Below are 14,352 nucleotides of genomic sequence, written 5' to 3'. Positions count from 1 at the left end.
TTTTACCTTCCTATGCAAGTTGATTCTTGTTCCCACAAGTTGTTTGCTCACAAAATCCCTATGCATAGGAAGTGGGTTAGACTTAAATGTGCTAGTCATATTCTTCATGATGCTCTCTTTATGTTTCAATTCTTATCTTTTATGTGAGCATCATTGAAATCATCATGTCTAGCTAGGGGCGATAAACGATAGTGCTTGTTGGGAGGCAACCCAACTTCATTTTTGTTCTTTGCTTTTTGTTCCTGTTTAGTAATAAATAATTAATCTAGCCTCTGTTTAGATGTGGTTTTATGTTTTAATTAGTGTTTGTGCCAAGTACAACCTTTGGGAAGACTTGGGTGAAGTCTTTGCGATCTTGCTGTAAAAAATAGAAACTTTTGCACTCACGAGATTAGTTGTCATATTTACTGGAGAGTGCGTTTAGGTTCATTATTTTTGCAAATGATTAACAGACAAATTGCTCAGGTACACCAGTTTATTTCAGAATTTTTGGAGTGACAGAAGTATTCGAATGATACAGATTACTACAGACTATTCTGTTTTTGACAGATTCTGTTTTCATTGTGTTGTTTTCTTATTTTGATGAATCTATGAGTAGTATCGGAGGGCATGAACCATACAGAAGTTGGAATACAGTAGATATTACACCAATATGAGTTTATAATGAGTTCACAACAGTACCTAAGTGGTGATTTATTTTCTTATACTAACGGAGCTTACAAGTTTTCTGTTAAGTTTTGTGTTGTGAAGTTTTCAAGTTTTGGGTAAAGTTTCGATGGACTATGGAATAAAGAGTGGCAAGAGCCTAAGCTTGGGCACGCCCAAGGCACCCCAAGGTAATATTCAAGGACAACTAAGAGCCTAATATTGGGGATGCCCCGGATGGCATCCCCTCTTTCGTCTTCGTTCATCGGTAACTTTACTTGGAGCTATATTTTTATTCACCACATGATATGTGTTTTGCTTGGAGAGTCATTTTATTTTATTTTGTTTCGCTTGCTGTTTGAATAATATCCCAAGATCTGAAATTCTTAAATGTTAGATAGTCTTCACATAGTTACATAATTATTCAACTACTCATTGATCTTCACTTATATCTTTTGGAGTAGTTTGTCATTTGCTCTACTGCTTCACTTATATCTTCTTAGAGCATGGAGTTGGTTTTATTTTGAAGAAATAGATGAACTCTCATGATTCACTTATATTATTTTTAGAGTCTTTAGAATAGCATGGTAATTTGCTTGGGTTATAAAATTAGTCCTACTATGATGGGCATTCAAGATGGGTATCATAAAAACATTCATATAAAGTGCATTGAATACTATGTGAAGTTTGATTCCTTATGATTGTTTTGAGATATGAAGATGGTGATATTAGAGTCATGCTAGTTGAGTAGTTGTGAATTTGAGAGATACTTGTGTTAAACTTTGTGATTCCCGTAGCATGCACGTATGGTGAACCATTATGTGACGAAGTCAGAGCATGATTTATTTTTTGATTGTCTTCCTTATGAGTGGCGGTCGGGGACGAGAGATGGTCTTTTCCTACCAATCTATCCCCCTAAGAGCATGCACGTAGTACTTCGTTTCGATAACTAATAGATTTTTGCAATAAGTATGTGAGTTCTTTATGACTAATGTTGAGTCAATGGATTATACACACTCACCCTTCCACCATTGCTAGCCTCTCCTGTGTCGCGCAACTTTCGCCAGTACCATACACCCACCATTACCTTCCTCAAAACAGCCACCATACCTAGCAATTATGGCATTTCCATAGCCATTCCGAGATATATTGCCATGCAACTTTCCACCGTTCCATTTGTTATGACACGCTCCATCACTGTCATATTGCTTTGCATGATCATGTAGTTGACATCGTATTTGTGGCAAAGCCACCGTTCATAATTCTTTCATACATGTCACTCATGAGTCATTGCACATCCCGGTACACCGCCGGAGGCATCCACATAGAGTCATATTTTGTTCTAAGTATTGAGTTGTAAGTAAATAAAAGTGTGATGGCCATCATTATTAGAGCATTGTCCCATGTGAGGAAAGGATGATGGAGACTATGATTCCCCCACAAGTCGGGATGAGACTCCGGACGAAAAAAAGAAAAAAAGAGGCCATAAAAAAAGAGAAGGCCCCAAAAAACAAAAAATGAGAGAAAAAGAGAGAAGGGGCAATGCTACTATCGTTTTACCACACTTGTGCTTCAAAGTAGCACCATTATCTTCATGATAGAGAGTATCCTATGTTGTCACCTTCATATACTAGTGGGAATCTTTCATTACAGAACTTGGCTTGTATATTCCAGTGATGGGCTTCCTCAAAATGCCCTAGGTCTACATGAGCAAGCGAGTTGGATGCACACCCACTTAGTTTATTTTTGAGCTTTCATACACTTATATCTCTAGTGCATCCGTTGCATGGCAATCCCATCTCACTCACATCGATATCTATTGATGGGCATCTCCATAGCCCATTGATACACCTAGTTGATGTGAGACTATCTTCTCCTTTTTGTCTTCTCCACAACCACCATTCTATTCCACCTATAGTGCTATGTCCATGGCTCACGCTCATGTATTGCGTGAAGATTGAAAAAGTTTGAGAACATCAAAAGTATGAAAGAATTACTTGGCTTGTCATCGGGGGTGTGCATGATTTAAATATTTTGTGTGATGAAGATAGAGCATAGCCAGACTATATGATTTTGTAGGGATAGCTTTCTTTGGCCATGTTATTTTGAGAAGACGTGATTACTTTGTTAGTATGCTTGAAGTATTATTATTTTTATGTCAATATTTAAAAAAAATTGTCTTGAATCTTTCGGATCTGAATATTCTTGCCACAATAAAGAGAATTACATGGATAAATATGTTAGGTAGCATTCCACATCAAAAATTCTGGTTTTATCATTTACCTACTCGAGGACGAGCAGGAATTAAGCTTGGGGATGCTTGATACGTCTCCAACTTATCTATAATTTTTGATTGTTCCATGCTATTATATTATCAACATTGGATGTTTTATATGCATTTATATGCTATTTTATATGATTTTTGGGACTAACCTATTAACCTAGAGCCCAGTGCCAGTTTTTGTTTTTTTTCCTTATTTTTGAGTATCGCGGAAAAGGAAAACCAAACGGAGTCCAATTGACCTGAAATTTCACGGAGATTGTTTTTGGACCAGAAGAAGCCCACGGAGTACCGGAGATGGACCAGAGGAGTCTCGAGGCCACCACGAGGGTGGGGGCGCCCTACCCCTTGGGCGCGCCCCCCCCTATCTCGTGGCCGCCTCGGGGACCCCCCGACTTGTTCCTGACTCCAACACCTCTTATATATACCCAAAATTCCAGAAGGAAACCTAGATCGGGAGTACCATTGTCGCAAGCCTCTGTAGCCACCGAAAACCAATCTAGACCCATTTCGGCACCCTGCCGAAGGGGGAATCCCTCTCCGGTGGCCATCTTCATCATCCCGGCGCTCTCCATGACGAGGAGGGAGTAGTTTTCCCTCAGGGCTGAGGGTATGTACCAGTAGCTAAGTGCTTGATCTCTCTCTCTCTCTCTCATGTTCTTGATTCGGCCCGATCTTGATGTATCGCGAGCTTTGCTATTATAGTTGGATCTTATTATGTTTCTCCCCCTCTACTCTCTTGTAATGGATTGAGTTTTCCCTTTGAAGTTATTTTATCGGATTGAGTCTTTAAGGATTTGAGAACACTTGATGTATGTCTTGCATGTGCTTATCTGTGGTGACAATGGGATATCATGTGATCCTCTTGATTTATGTTTTGGTGATCAACTTGTGAGTTTCGTGACCTTGTGAACTTATTCATAGGGGTTGTCACACGTTTTTGTCTTGACTCTCCGGTAGAAACTTTGGGGCAGTCTTCGAAGTTCTTTGTGTTGGATGAATAGATTAATCTGAGATTGTATGATGCATATCGTATAATCATACCCACGGATACTTGAGGTGACATTGGAGTATCTAGGTGACATTAGGGTTTTGGTTGATTTGTTTCTTAAGGTGTTATTCTAGTACGAACTCTAGGATAGATTGAACGAAAAGAATAGCTTCGTGTTATTTTACTATGGACTCTTGAATAGATCGATCAGAAAGGATAACTTTCAGGTGGTTTTGTACCCTACCATAATCTCTTCGTTTGTTCTCCGCTATTAGTGACTTTGGAGTGACTCTTTGTTGCATGTTGAGGGATTGTTATATGATCCAATTATGTTATTATTGTTGAGAGAACTTGCACTAGTGAAAGTATGAACCCTAGGCCTTGTTTCCTAGCATTGCAATACCGTTTACGCTCACTTTTACCACTTGCTACCTTGCTGTTTTTATATTTTTAGATTACGAAAACCTATATCCACCATCCATATTGCACTTGTATCACCATCTCTTCGCCGAACTAGTTCACCTATACAATTTACCATTGTATTGGGTGTGTTGGGGACACAAGAGACTCTTTGTTATTTGGTTGCAGGGCTGTTCGAGAGAGACCATCTTCATCCTACGCCTCCCATGGATTGATAAACCTTAGGTCATCCACTTGAGGGAAATTTGTTGCTATCCTACAAACCTCTGCACTTGGAGGCCCAACAACGTCTACAAGAAGGTTGTGTAGTAGATATCAGACGTCTTCCGGTGCAAGGGGATGGTGGAGCGTGGACTTGACGCCAATCACCTCATGATCACGGACCTCTCCCATGATCTCAAGGTGGATGGCAAGCCCATGAAGAACATTGTCTTCACCCTCAACGAGCAAATCAACTTCCTTCAAATCCAGATCTATGATCTCCAAAACCAAGTCTTTGAATATGAGGCGAGGTTTAAAGGTATGAGTTTGGCTGCTAGTTGTAGGACCCGTGAGACTCACTCCTCCTCTTATGATAGTGGACCCCTGCCATGGAAATTCGAGGACAAGATTTCATCACCACCACCACCTTCTTTTCATCACCAAAAGAGAATTGAGTATCAAGTATGGGCACTCCCCTTGGCTTCCGCAAAGCTTGGGGGAGGTGCCCCTGTATCGTAACATCCCACTATATTTTTGCCTTTACTTATTTTAGTTCGATCTTTTGCTTTAGATGAATAAAAGTTTAGTTTGATCCTTTCTTCTTTGAGAGTTTGCTTAGTGATCTATCCTTGTAATCATGTGCAAGATACATAATAAAGTTTAGTTTGAGTTTTTGCTTTCTTTACTTTCATGTTGAAAATAAAAGAAAAGAAATAAGAAAAAAAGAGAAAGGAAATAAATCAAGAAGATCATATACTAATCTTATGGTAGGTGATGACACCACATAAGGAAAAGTATAAGTAGAAATTTTTATTAGAGATTGACAAACATAGCATTAGTTAATGATACAACTCATGAAAGAATTAATAAGGGAAGTGAAGATTCAGACGTAAATATACTATCCTAGAAATCTTTTCTGATTGTGAGCCCTCATCAAAATATTATATGCCAAAATTGTTGACGTTGGACAAGGAAGACAACTTAATGGTTTATGTTTGTTTATATTCACATAGAAGTCATATTGTCATGGATCCTTTAACATGTGTTGCTTGCCCCCTATCTTCACTAGACAAAAATTCCGCACTAAGTAGAGATACTACTTGTGCATCCAAAAACCCTTAAACAGAAATATTATTTCAAGAGTCCACCATACTACCTCGGGATTGAGAAAGATCCCTCAAGTAAGTTGTCATCGGTGCAAAAAAGGCAATAAAAATTCTTCTAAAAGTGTGAGATCATTTAGTGTAAGAGAAAATTGAGCGTTGTACGAACTTGTGATGCTGAAGAATAAAAGCGACAGACTGCATAATAAAGGTCGCTATCACAAGGGGCAATGCAAAGTGACGTTCTTTTGCACTAAGGGGTTGAGCATACAAACTAATAAGTGCATGGCAACCTCTGCTTCCCTTTGCGAATGGCCTATCTTCTACTTTTATGTATTTACTTTAATGCAAAGAGTCAAAGTTTTCCTTCTATTCCTTTTTATTTTTCTCCTTTGGTAAGCATCATGTTGTGAGGAAAGATCTAGGCACATATGTCCAGCTGAATATAGATAGCGTGAGTTATTATTGTTGACATCACCCTTGAGGTGAATACGTTGGGAGGCGAAACTATAAGCCCCTATCTTTCTATGTGTCTGGTTGAAATGTTTTTCTCATGTGTACGCGGTGAGTGTTAGCAATCATAGAAGACTATATGATGGTTGAGTATGTGGACTTGCCTAAAGGCTCCGATACGTGACCCTTCCTCAAAGATGATGAATTGTAGTTGCTAAGTTGACTGAGACCATAGTTTGTTGGTTTTTTATAGAGTTTTTGCTTTATACTTCAATAGTGTGATGAATTGTCACTTATTCGTGAGAAGTCTATGATAAGAGCTTTATGATAAGAGTCTTATGTTTAAGTTTGTTGCTGTTGTAATAATGAACATGACGCTTCTATGTCTGTATTTTGTTTTTATCGATAGTCTGTATTTTGTTTTTATCGACACCTCTCTCTCTCTCCCTCTCTCTAAGCATGTGGACATGTTTTTCGATTTCGGTTTTTCGCTTGAGGACATGAGAGGTCTAAGCTTGGGGGAGTTGATACATCCATTTTGCATCATGTTTCCTTACTGTTATTTATGATGTTTTTATGCATAATAATGCTTTTTGCAGTAATTCTAATGCCTTTTCTCTCATAATTTACAAGGTACACACAAAGAGGGAGAATTCCGGCAGCTGGAAATCTGGACCTCAAAAAGCTACGTCAGACCACCTATTCTGCACAACTCCAAACAAGCTGAACTTTCACGAAGATTTTTTATCAAATATATGATGGATATTGGAGCAAATAACTACCAGAGGGGGCCCACCAGATGGGCACAACCCACCTTGGCGCGTCCTGGTGGGTTGTGCTCACCCAGGCCCACTTCTGGTATATAGTTCATTTTGACCTAGAAAAAAAATAAGGAAAGGACTTTCAGGACGGAGCGCCGCCGTCTCGAGGCGGAACTTGTGCAGGAGCACTTTTGCCCTCCAGCGGAGTGATTCCGCTAGGGGAACTTCTTTCCCGGAGGGGGAAATCATCATCATCATCATCACCAACAACTCTCCCATCTTGGGAGGGTAATCTCCATCAACAGCTTCAACAGCACCATCTCATATCAAACCCTAGTTCATCTCTTGTGTTCAATCTTGTTACCAGATATAAGGGCATATTTATCCCTTAGTGGTTTTGGTGATTGATGACAATGCATTTGCGGACTAATCGTGTGCATTGAGCATTTCAGATATCTCATGTTTAGGCACAAGATGATTCGTTGCCCCTCGGAGTCTAGTGAAGACGAAGTTTTCCCTACGTTTCTTTTCGGTGGATTTGAGTCGTAGGAAAGCCGTACTATTAAGAGGGGGTCCGTTGTGGAAAGGTTTGGGTGGAATCATCACGTACACGTCTGTTCCTTTTGCACCACATTTCCTTTGGCTCTTTGGAGCATCCTCCGTTTTTCCGTGTCTCTACAAAATGAACGACTCTTAGTGTTGTTGTGCTGGGGCGTGCGGTAGTACTGCTCATGGGAGCAGTAGTACCGCAGGCCCTTGCGGTAGTACTGACCAGGGACATGGTAGTACCACAGGCCCTTGCGGTAGGACCGCCCCACGGGTGCGGTAGTACCGTGGCCTCAGGCCGGGCACAGCAGCATGAGCGGAAGTGGGGGCAGATGTAATTTTTTACATCCGTGCCCTACGCGGTAGTACCTCTCAAGGTTCGCGGTAGTACCGTGTCAGATTTTTGCACAGATCGAAACTCAGCGGAAGTAGCCACAGATGTATTTTTATATGTCTGTGCCTTCCCAGCCTAGACAAATCCTGCCTTGCGGTAGTACTGCAAGGGGGAGCGGTAGTACCGCTCTTTGCTTCAACGCATCAGGGCCGGTCTAGCTCCTGCCGCGCATGCGGTAGTACCACAATGCCTCGTGGTAGTACCGCAGGCCCTTGCGGTAGTACCGCATGGCTGGTGCGATAGTACCGTGCGTCGCAGGCTGGGTAAGTGGATAACGGTTGGATTTGTCCTACCACTATATAAGGGGAGTCTTCTTCTCCGAGTTGACTACCTATTCCCTCCCTACACTCCATTGTTACTCTAAGCTCCATTTTCGCCCGATCTCTCTCCCTAGCCATTCAAACTTGTTGATTTTCTAGGGATTGGTTGAGAAGGCTCCGATCTACACTTCCACTAAGAGAAATTTGATTCCCCCACTAATCCCTTGCAGATCTTGTTACTCTTGGGTGTTTGAGCACCCTAGACGGTTGAGGTCACCGCGGAGCCATATTCCATTGTGGTGAAGCTTTGTGGTGTCGTTGGGAGCCTCCAATTAAGTTGTGGAGATTTCCCCAACCTTGTTTGTAAACCGGTCGCCGCCTCCAAGGGCACGAATAGTGGAATCACGGCCTCCCGCATTGTGTGATGGCGTGAGGAGAATACGGTGGCCCTAGTGGCTTCTTGGGGAGCATTGTGCCTCCACACTGCTCCAACGGAGACGTACTTCCTCTCAAAGGGAAGGAACTTCGGTAACACATCCTCGTCTCCACCGGCTCCACTCTTAGTTATCTCATACCTTTACTTGTGCAAGCTTACTTTGTGTTGCATCCCTTGCTTGCTTGTGTGCTTGTTGTTGTTGCATCATATAGGTTGCTCACCTTGTTGCATATCTAGACAACCTACTTTGATGCAAAGTTTAAACTGTTAAAGAAAAGCTAAAAATTGTTAGTTGCCTATTCAACCCCCCCCCCTCTAGGCAACTATATCGATCCTTTCAATTGGTATCAGAGCCTCGTCTCTTTATTAAGGACTTTGCCATCCCAAGAGTATGATTGACACCGTAGACGATGAGGAGGAGCACCCGAGTGTGATTCTGTCCTCGTCTACGGCCGATGGGGGAAACTCGGTCTCATGTGAGGAGTTCAGTGTGACCTTGGACACAATGAAAACCTCCATGACGGCCGAGGTCAGAGGCATGCTTAAGAACTTTCTTGATGGTCTTAAATTATCCACCACACCGTTGGAAGTGGTCGATCCCACTAACAAGGTGACGGATGCTAAGCCCGACAAGAGGGAAGCTATGAGTGAGAAAGTTCCTACTTCGAGTGGTAGAAGTGGAAATGGCATCTACGCTCATGTTGAACCTCCACTTACTTATGGAGGACAAGTTCCCTCCACTCATTTGAATCATGCCTGTTCTCCCCTAAGATTGTGAAAAATGAGGATTTTGACTCTTGGGTTTGTCGCTTTAAACGTCATTGAAATCATGTCAATACTAATCTCTGGAAAATCATTGAGCAAGGTTTCTATCCGCATGACCCAAGAAACTTCACCCCTCGAGAAGCTGTGGATCATCAATTCAACGAGAATGCTCTCTTCATCATCCAAGATGCAATTCCACCCAAAGATATTGCGCATCTCCGACCTTTCACCATGGCAAAGGAACCATGGCACCATGTTGTTTCCCTTTAAAAGGGAAGTGCAAGCATTCAACACCCAAACTATGAAGTGGTGCAAGATGAAGCCAATGAATTTGCAATGAATGAAGGTGAAGAACCTCGTGAGCTTTACTGGAGATTAACCACTCTCGCGGTCTCACTCTAAGATCATGGGAGCAAGGACACAAATGACAATTGGATCAAGCGCAAGTTTCTCAAAGCCATGATGCCTTATCATAAGGCCATGTCCTCCGTCATCCGTCAAAGGCCGTGAGGTAGTCCTGGATAGGGGGTCTCCGGACAGCCGCACTATATCCTTTGGCCGGACTATTGGACTATGAAGATACAAGATTGAAGACTTCATCCCGTGTCCGTATGGGACTCTCCTTGGCGTGGAAGGCAAGCTAGGCAATACGGATAAGAAGATCTCCTCCCTTGTAACTGACTCTGTGTAACCCTAGCCCCCTCCGGTGTCTATATAAACCGGAGGGTTTAGTCCGTAGGACAACATATACAATCATACCATAGGCTAGCTTCTAGGGTTTAGCCTCTACGATCTCGTGGTAGATCAACTCTTGTAATACTCATATCATCAAGAACAATCAAGCAGGACGTAGGGTATTACCTCCATCAAGAGGGCCCGAACCTGGGTAAACATCGTGTCCCCTGCTTCCTGTTACCATCCTCCTTAGACGCACAGTTCGGGACCTCCTACCCGAGATCCGCCAGTTTTTACACCGACATTGGTGCTTTCATTGAGAGTTCCACTGTGTCGTCACCATAAGGCTTGATGGCTCCTTCGATCATCGGTAGCGATGCGGTCTAGGGTGAGGTTTTCCTCCCCGGACAGATCTTTGTATTCGGGGCTTCGCACTGCGGGCCAATTCGCTTGGCCATCTGGAGCAAATCGAGAGCTACGCCCCTGGCCATCAGGTCAGATTCGGAAATTTAAACTACACTGCCGACGTCCACGGAGGCTTGATCTTCGAAGGATTCGAGCCCGTGTTAGGTGCGCTGCACAGTCACGACGAGCACAACGTAACACTACTGTCGGACAGCGTTCGGGAGATTGCATCTGCAACTACTCCGGCCGTCAATCTGGAGAAAATCGTGCCATTCAAGAGCGGAGGGATAGACCCCGCCATGGAGACCGCACTCTCAGTGGTGATGGAGCCGGATACTAACTGCACCCCTTACAAGAGCCGTGTCGCCGAGCCACTGGATTCACCTCCGGCCACGGACTCCGAGCCGCTTACATCCGTGCCCGTCGAATCCGACTGGGCGCCAATCATGGAGTTCACCTCCGCGGATATCTTTCACCACTCGCCCTTCGGTGATGTGCTAAATTCATTGAGGTCCCTCTCCCTGTCAGGAGAACCTTGGCCGAACTATGTCCGGCTAGAATGGGATGCGGACGATGAAGAAATTCGCTGCCCACCCACCACCCACTTAGTAGCCACTGTCGACGATTTAACCGACATGCTTGACTTCGACTCCGAAGACATCGTTGGTATGGACGACGATGCAGGAGACGAGCAGGAACCACCGCCCACAGGGCGCTGGACCGCCACATCATCATACGACATATATATGGTGGACACCCCTAAAGAAGGCAATGGCGATGAGACAACGGAGGATGACCCCTGCAAGAAGCAACCCAAGCACCGACGTCAGCAGCGCCGCTCTAAGTCCCGCCACAACAAAAGTAGTGATACCAGCATAGGAGATAATAACACTCCGGATAGTGCCGAAGACAATCACAATCTGCTCCAGCACGATGTAGAGCCTGAGGATGAACAAGCCAGCCCTCTAGAGCAGGCAGCAGATGGAGAACCGGAGGAGGACAATTACATGCCTCTCTCCGAAGACGAGGCGAGCCTCGGCGACGAAGAATTTATCGTGCCTGAGGACCCCGTCGAGCAAGAGCGCTTCAAGCGCCGTCTTATGGCCACGGCAAATAGCCTAAAGAAAAAGCAGCAACAGCTTCAAGCTGATCAAGACTTGCTAGCAGACAGATGGACCGAAGTTCTTGCGGCCGAGGAGTACGAATTCGAGCGCCCCTCCAAGAGTTACCCAAAATGCAGGTTGCTACCTCACCTCGAGGAGGAAGCATTGAAACCTCATTCACCAGTGTACGATGCGGCTGACCGGCCACTACGTGGCCGAGCCAGAGAGGCGTTTCAGCCTGAAGTTCAGCCTCCACCCCACCGCCACTCAATCAAAAATACTAAGGCGCGGGGCAACACAGGGGACCTGCGAGACGTATTGGACAGTAAGGCAAAAATCGCAAGGTCAATATACGGGTCACGGGCACGCGCGCCAACACGGGACGATGATCGTCGCGTCGGATACACCAAGAGTAAATCCGGCCAGGCCGAATACAGCAGACAAGACTCATACGAACTGCGTCGGGATATAGCCCGGCACAGAGGCACCGCACACCCCATATACTTCACTGATGAAGTTATAAATCATGAATTCCCGGAGGGTTTCAAACCCGTAAATATCGAATCATACGATGGCACAACAGATCCCGCTGTATGGATTGAGGATTTCCACCTCCACACCCACATGGCTCACGGTGATGATCTACATGCCATCAAGTACCTCCCACTAAAACTCAAAGGGCCAGCTCGGCATTGGCTGAACAGCTTGCCAGCAGACTCCGTAGGCAGTTGGGAGGATCTGGAAGACGCATTCCTGGACAACTTCTAGGGCACTTACATGCGGCCACCAGATGCTGACGACTTCAGCCATATAACCTAGCAGCCAGGGGAATCGGCCAGACAATTTTGGACACGGTTCCTGACTAAGAAAAACCAAATTGTCGACTGTCCGGACGCAGAGGCCCTAGCAGCATTCAAGCATAACATCTGTGATGAATGGCTGGCTCGCCACCTTGTCCAGGAGAAGCCGAAATCTATGGCAGCCCTCACAACACTCATGACCCGCTTTTGCATGGGCGACGATAGCTGGCTGGCTCGCAGCAACAACATATCAAGGAATTCGGGCACTTCGGATACGAAAGATGCCAATGGTAGGCAACATCGTAACAGACCAAAGCGCCGCAAAACACACAAGATACGGCAGTCAATGCCGGATTCAGAGGCTCTACATCCGGTTAGCGGAAAAAGCCATTTAAAAGAAGTACTCCGGCTTCGTCCATTTTGGATCGCATACTGGATCGCTCGTGTCAAATCCACGGCACCCCCGACAAGCCAGCCAATCACACCAACAGAGAATGTTGGGTGTTCAAGTAGGCCGGCAAGTTAAACGCCAAAAACAAGGACAAGGGGTTGCATAGTGATGACGAGGAGGAGCCCCGGCCGCCGAACATAGGAGGACAAAAGGGGTTCCCCCACAAGTGAAGACGGTGAACATGATATACGCAACCCACATTCCCAAGAGGGAGCGGAAGCATGCACTAAGGGACGTCTATGCGATGGAGCCCATCGCCCCAAAGTTCAACCCATGGTTAGCTTGCCCGATCACCTTTGATCGCAGGGACCACCCCACTAGCATCTGTCATGGCGGATCCACCGCACTGGTCCTAGACCCCATCATCGATGGATTTCACCTCACTCGAGTCCTTATGGGTGGCGGCAGCAGCCTGAACCTGCTCTATCAAGATACAGTGCGAAAAATGGGTATCGATCCCTCGAGGGTCAAACCCAGCAAAACCACCTTTAAAGGCGTCATCCCAGGTGTAGAGGCCCATTGCACAGGCTCAATCACACTGGAAGTGGTCTTCAGATCACCGGACAACTTCCGAAGCGAGGAGTTAATCTTCGATATCGTCCCGTTTCGCAGTGGCTATCACGCACTGCTCGGACGAACAACATTCACAAAATTTAATGCAGTGCCGCATTACGCATACCTCAAGCTCAAGATGCCAGGACCTAGGGGGTCATAACAGTAAATGGAAACACAGAACACTTGCTCCGCACAGAAGAGCACACTGCGGCCCTTGCAGCAGAAGCAGAAAGCAGCCTTTTAAGGCAGACCACTAATTCGGCGTCACAGCCCCCGGACACCTTCAAGCAAGTCCGGAACAAGCTGCAACAGGATCGCCTGGCACGTTCAGAGCTCGCCTAGCAATTCGGCCCCCGTCCCAGTCCCAGTCAAGCGACGAAATCCGTGCCGCGCGTACATAACTACGCACTGAAAATACCATGGACATAGGCGGGGGCACGATCAGGGCACATCCGGCAATGCGGCTTAACCGCCCTAGGGGTTGTATACCTTTATCATTTCTTTTCTCTTTCAGGGCCTAACTCTCTGGAAGCCCTTTCCGGCAGTACGATTGCCGGACACATTCCGGAAGCAACAACCAAGGCGGCAAGAAGCTAAGTTGAACACGGGAACCCAGAGGTGGTCTCTAATAATAATTGATATACCCGTTTTTCACTATCTATGTGCAGCTTGCCCTGGGATAGGACATTTCGAATTGTCCTACTTTCTGCTTATTGCACTACTTGTACCAGTACACTTCGATGTATTATTTAAATAACAATGCATATCATTAGTCTATCATTGCATTATTTAAGCTTTTTTTCTCTCTCTTATATGTCCATTTACGACAATCCGCACCCGCACGTTCGGGTACGGTCAGTACGCAAGGGGCTTTCGTTTACCCCATAATACGGCGCAAGAAGTCCGAACACTTTCGACAGTGCAGCACCCCGAACTTATAGCTTTATATGCATCAGCCCCGAATCATGTCTTTGGTCAAATGTTGGGTTTGCCCGCCTCCCATGCTTTGGTACCTTATGTTCCGCTATATCGGCTAAGGTAGCGATTGGAGAACTACTGCGATTGTGTCCCGGTTCTTCCAGACGAGCACCTCAGTAGAGAAAGCCG

Source organism: Triticum urartu, chromosome 6A, assembly GCF_056163025.1.
Source record: "Triticum urartu cultivar PI428250 chromosome 6A, HENAU_Tu73, whole genome shotgun sequence".
NCBI classification, from domain to species: domain Eukaryota; kingdom Viridiplantae; phylum Streptophyta; class Magnoliopsida; order Poales; family Poaceae; genus Triticum; species Triticum urartu.
This window is presented reverse-complemented; position numbering follows the sequence as displayed.